The sequence below is a fragment of the Lolium perenne genome, chromosome 6 (genome assembly GCF_019359855.2).
Source record: "Lolium perenne isolate Kyuss_39 chromosome 6, Kyuss_2.0, whole genome shotgun sequence".
In the NCBI taxonomy this organism is placed as follows: Eukaryota; Viridiplantae; Streptophyta; class Magnoliopsida; order Poales; family Poaceae; genus Lolium; species Lolium perenne.
The window spans coordinates 67388327-67394916 of NC_067249.2; positions in this window are offsets into that span (position 1 = coordinate 67388327).

Consider the following 6590-nt stretch of genomic DNA (forward strand, 5'->3'; position numbering starts at 1 on the left):
CTAACCTATTAACAAGATGCCGAAGTGCCAGTTGCTATTTTCTGCTGTTTTTGGTTTCAGAAATCCTAGTAAAGAAATATTCTCGGAATTGGACGAAATCAACGCCCAGGGTCCTATTTTGCCACGAAGCTTCCAGAAGATCGAAGAGGAGACGAAGTGGGGCCACGAGGTGGCCAGACTATAGGGTGGCGCGGCCCAAGCCCTGGCCGCGCCGACCTGTAGTGTGGGCCCCTCGTGTGGCCCCCTGACCTGCCCTTCCGCCTACAAATAGCCTTCGTCGCGAAACCCCCAGTACCGAGAGCCACGATACAGAAAACCTTACTGAGACGCCGCCGCCGCCAATCCCATCTCGGGGGATTCAAGAGATCGCCTCCGGCACCCTGCCAGAGAGGGGAATCATCTCCCGGAGGACTCTACGCCGCCATGGTCGCCTCCGGAGTGATGAGTGAGTAGTCTACCCCTGGACTATGGGTCCATAGCAGTAGCTAGATGGTTATCTTCTCCCCATTGTGCTTAATTGTCGGGTCTTGTGAGCTGCTGAACATGATCAAGATCATCTATCTGTAATTCTATATGTTGCGTTTGTTGGGATCCGATGAATAGAGAATACTTGTTATGTTGATTATCAAAGTTATGTCTATGTGTTGTTTATGATCTTGCATGCTCTCCGTTACTAGTAGATGCTCTGGCCAAGTAGATGCTTGTAACTCCAAGAGGGAGTATTTATGCTCGATAGTGGGTTCATGTCTCCGTGAATCTGGGGAAGTGATAGAAATCTCTAAGATTATGGATGTGCTGTTGCCACTAGGGATTAAACATTGGTGCTATGTTCGAGGATATAGTTACTGATTACATTACGCGCAATACTTAATGCAATTGTCTGTTGTTAGCAACTTAATACTGGAGGGGGTTCGGATGATAACCTGAAGGTGGACTTTTTAGGCATAGATGCATGCTGGATAGCGGTCTATGTACTTTGTCGTAATGCCCAATTAAATCTCACAATACTCATCATAATATGTATGTGCATGGCCATGCCCTCTTTATTTGTCAATTGCCCAACTGTAATTTGTTCACCCAACATGCTGTTTATCTTATGGGAGAGACACCTCTAGTGAACTGTGGACCCCGGTCCAATTCTCTATACTGAAATACAATCTACTGCAATACTGTTCTACTGTTTTCTGCAAACAATCATCATCCACACTATACATCTAATCCTTTGTTATAGCAAGCCGGTGAGATTGACAACCTCGCTGTTTCGTTGGGGCAAAGTACTTGGTTTGTGTTGTGCAGGTTCCATGTTGGCGCCGGAATCCCTGGTGTTGCGCCGCACTACATCTCGCCGCCATCAACCTTCAACGTGCTTCTTAACTCCTACTGGTTCGATAAACCTTGGTTTCTAACTGAGGGAAACTTACTGCTGTACGCATCACACCTTCCACTTGGGGTTCCCAACGGTCGCGTGCTGTACGCGTGTCAAGCTAAATTTCTGGCGCCGTTGCCGGGGAGATCAAGACACGCTGCAAGGGGAGTCTCCACATCCCAATCTCTTTACTTTGTTTTTGTCTTGCTTAGTTTTATTTACTACTTTGTTTGCTGCACTAAATCAAAATACAAAAAAATTAGTTGCTAGTTTTACTTTATTTGCTATCTTGTTTGCTATATCAAAAACACAAAAAAATTAGTTACTTGCATTTACTTTATCTAGTTTGCTTTATTTACTACTGCTAAAATGGGTACTCCTGAAAATACTAAGTTGTGTGACTTCACAACCACAAATAATAATGATTTCTTATGCACACCTATTGCTCCACCTGCTACTACAGTAGAATTCTTTGAAATTAAACCTGCTTTACTGAATCTTGTTATGCGAGAGCAATTTTCTGGTGTTAGTTCTGATGATGCTGCTGCCCATCTTAATAATTTTGTTGAATTGTGTGAAATGCAAAAATATAAAGATGTAGATGGTGACATTATAAAATTAAAATTGTTCCCTTTCTCATTAAGAGGAAGAGCTAAAGATTGGTTGCTATCTCTGCCTAAGAATAGTATTGATTCATGGACTAAATGCAAGGATGCTTTTATTGGTAGATATTATCCCCTGCTAAAATTATATCTTTGAGGAGTAGCATAATGAATTTTAAACAATTGGATACTGAGCATGTTGCACAAGCATGGGAAAGAATGAAATCTCTGGTTAAAAATTGCCCAACCCATGGACTGACTACTTGGATGATCATCCAAACCTTTTATGCAGGACTGAATTTTTCTTCGCGGAACCTATTGGATTCAGCTGCTGGAGGTACCTTTATGTCCATCACTCTTGGTGAAGCAACAAAGCTTCTTGATAATATGATGATCAATTACTCTGAATGGCACACGGAAAGAGCTCCACAAGGTAAGAAGGTAAATTCTGTCGAAGAAACCTCTTCCTTGAGTGATAAGATTGATGCTATTATGTCTATGCTTGTGAATGATAGGACAAATATTGATCCTAATAATGTTCCGTTAGCTTCACTGGTTGCACAAGAAGAACATGTTGATGTAAACTTCATTAAAAATAATAATTTCAACATCAATGCTTACCGGAACAATTCTAGTAACAACTATAGGCCATATCCTTATAATAATGGCAACGGCTATGGTAATTCTTATGGGAATTCTTACAACAATAATAGGAACACACCCCCTGGACTTGAAGCCATGCTTAAAGAATTTATTAGTACACAAACTGCTTTTAACAAATCTGTTGAAGAAAAGCTTGGGAAAATTGATATACTTGCTTCTAAAGTCGATAGTCTTGCTGCTGATGTTGATCTTTTGAAATCGAAAGTTATGCCTAATGAGAATCATCATAATAAAATTGTTACTACAGCAAATGCCATCCAAGTTAGAATTAATGAGAATATAAGATTGATGGCCGAATTGCGTGCTAGGTGGGAAAGAGAAGAAAATGAAAAAGAAGATAATATAGCTAAAGTTTGGACTATTACCACCACTAGTAATGCTAATGCTACACAAGTTGCTGCACCTCCTACTATTACTAATAAAAGAATTGGTGTTAGCAATGTTTCCACTTCTAATGCAAAGCGAGAAACTGCCTGAAAGCTGCTAAAGCTATTTGAAATCGCACGTGATAAAACTGCTGAAATTTTTTCCAACATTGGGATGATGATCCCATTGCTTTAGATTATAATGGTTTGAATTTTGATGATTGCCACATCTCTGAAGTTATAAAGTTCTTACAAAAACTTGCTAAAAGTCCTAATTCTAGTGCTATAAATTTGGCTTTCACGCAACATATTACAAATGCTCTCATAAGAGCTAGAGAAGAGAAATTAGAGCGCGAAGCTTCTATTCCTAGAAAGCTAGAGGATGGTTGGGAGCCCATCATTAAGATGAAGATTAAAGATTTTGATTGTAATGCTTTATGTGATCTTGGTGCAAGTATTTCCGTTATGCCTAAGAAAATCTATAATATGCTTGACTTGCCACCGCTGAAAAATTGTTATTTGGATGTTAATCTTGCTGATCATTCTACAAAGAAACCTTTGGGGAAAGTTGATAATGTTCGCATTACCGTTAACAATAACCTTGTTCCCGTTGATTTTGTTGTCTTGGATATTGAATGCAATGCATCTTGTCCCATTATATTGGGAAGACCTTTTCTTCGAACTGTTGGTGCTATCATTGATATGAAGGAAGGTAATATTAAATATCAATTTCCTCTCAAGAAAGGTATGGAACACTTCCCTAGAAAGAGAATGAAGTTACCTTTTGATTCTATTATTAGAACAAACTATGATGTTGACACTTCGTCTCTTGATAACATTTGATACACACTTTCTGCGCCTAGCTGAAAGGTGTTAAAGAAAAGCGCTTATGGGAGACAACCCATGTTTTTACTACAGTACTTTGTTTTTATTTTGTGTCTTGGAAGTTGTTTACTACTGTAGCAACCTCTCCTTATCTTAGTTTTGTGTTTTGTTGTGCCAAGTAAAGTCGTTGATAGTAAAGTTCATACTAGATTTGGATTACTGCGCAGAAACAGATTTCTTTGCTGTCACGAATCTGGGCAAAATTCTCTGTAGGTAACTCAGAAAATTATGCCAATTTACGTGAGTGATCCTCAGATATGTATGCAAATTTCATTCAATTTGAGCATTTTCATTTGAGCAAGTCTGGTGCCTCGATAAAATTCGTCAATACGAACTGTTCTGTTTTGACAGATTCTGCCTTTTATTTCGCATTGCCAGTTTTGTTATGTTCGATGGATATTTCGATTCCATTGACTTTCAGTAGCTTTGTGCAATGTCCAGAAGTGTTAAGAATGATCATGTCACCTCTGAACATGTATATTTTGATTGTGCACTAACCCTCTAATGAGTTGTTCTAAGTTTGGTGTGGAGGAAGTTTTCAAGGATCAAGAGAGGGAGATGATACAACATGATCAAGGAGAGTGAAAGCTCTAAGCTTGGGGATGCCCCGGTGGTTCACCCCTGCATATATCAAGAAGACTCAAGCGTCTAAGCTTGGGGATGCCCAAGGTATCCCCTTCTTCATCGACAACATTATCAGGTTCCTCCCCTGAAACTATATTTTTATTCCATCACATCTTATGTGCTTTTTTTGGAGCGTCGGTTTGTTTTTGTTTTTTGTTTTGTTTGAATAAAATGGATCCTAGCATTCACTGTATGGGAGAGAGACACGCTCCGCTGTAGCATATGGACAAGTATGTCCTTAGGCTCTACTCATAGTATTCATGGCGAAGTTTCTTCTTCGTTAAATTGTTATATGGTTGGAATTGGAAAATGATACATGTAGTAATTGCTAAAATGTCTTGGGTAATGTGATACTTGGCAATTGTTGTGCTCATGTTTAAGCTCTTGCATCATATACTTTGCACCCATTAATGAAGAAATACATAGAGCATGCTAAAATTTGGTTTGCATATTTGGTCTCTCTAAGGTCTAGATAATTTCTAGTATTGAGTTTGAACAACAAGGAAGACGGTGTAGAGTCTTATAATGTTTTCAATATGTCTTTTATGTGAGTTTTGCTGCGCCGCTTCATCCTTGTGTTTGTTTCAAATAGCCTTGCTAGCCTAAACCTTGTATCGAGAGGGAATACTTCTCATGCATCCAAAATACTTGAGCCAACCACTATGCCATTTGTGTCCACCATACCTACCTACTACATGGTATTTCTCCGCCATTCCAAAGTAAATTGCTTGAGTGCTACCTTTAAATTTCCATTCTCCACCTTTACAATATATAGCTCATGGGACAAATAGCTTAAAAACTATTGTGGTATTGAATATGTACTTATGCACTTTATCTCTTATTAAGTTGCTCGTTGTGCGATAACCATGTTCATTGGGGACGCCATCAACTACTCTTTGTTGAATATCATGTGAGTTGCTATGCATGTTCGTCTTGTCTGAAGTAAGGGAGATCTACCACCTTATGGTTAGAGCATGCATATTGTTAGAGAAGAACATTGGGCCGCTAACTAAAGCCATGATCCATGGTGGAAGTTTCAGTTTTGGACATATATCCTCAATCTCAAATGAGAAAAATAATTGTTGCTACATGCTTATGCATAAAAGAGGAGTCCATTATCTGTTGTCTATGTTGTCCCGGTATGGATGTCTAAGTTGAGAATAATCAATAGCGAGAAATCCGATGCGAGCTTTCTCCTTAGACCTTTGTACAGGCGGCATAGAGGTACCCATTTGTGACACTTGGTTAAAACATGTGCATTGTGATGATCCCGGTAGTCCAAGCTAATTAGGACAAGGTGCGGGCACTATTAGTATACTATGCATGAGGCTTGCAACTTGTAAGATATAATTTACATAACACATATGCTTTATTAGTACCGTTGACAAAATTGTTTCTTGTTTTCAAAATCAAAGCTCTAGCACAAATATAGCAATCGATGCTTTTCCTCTTCGAAGGACCATTCTTTTACTTTTATTGTTGAGTCAGTTCACCTATTTCTCTCCACCTCAAGAAGCAAACACTTGTGTGAACTGTGCATTGATTCCTACATACTTGCATATTGCACTTGTTATATTACTCTATGTTGACAATATCCATGAGATATACATGTTACAAGTTGAAAGCAACCGCTGAAACTTAATCTTCCTTTGTGTTGCTTCAATACCTCAACTTTGAATTATTGCTTTATGAGTTAACTCTTATGCAAGACTTATTCATGCTTGTCTTGAAGTACTATTCATGAAAAGTCTTTCCTATATGATTCATTTTTTTACTCATGTCATATACATTGTTTTGATCGCTGCATTCATTACATATGCTTTACAATAGTATGATCAAGGTTATGATGTCATGTCACTCCAGAAATTATCTTTGTTTATCGTTTACCTGCTCGGGACGAGCAGGAACTAAGCTTGGGGATGCTGATACGTCTCTGACGTATCGATAATTTCTTATGTTCCATGCCACATTATTGATGATATCTACATGTTTTATGCACACTTTATGTCATATTCGTGCATTTTCTAGAACTAACCTATTAACAAGATGCCGAAGTGCCAGTTGCTGTTTTCTGCTGTTTTTGGT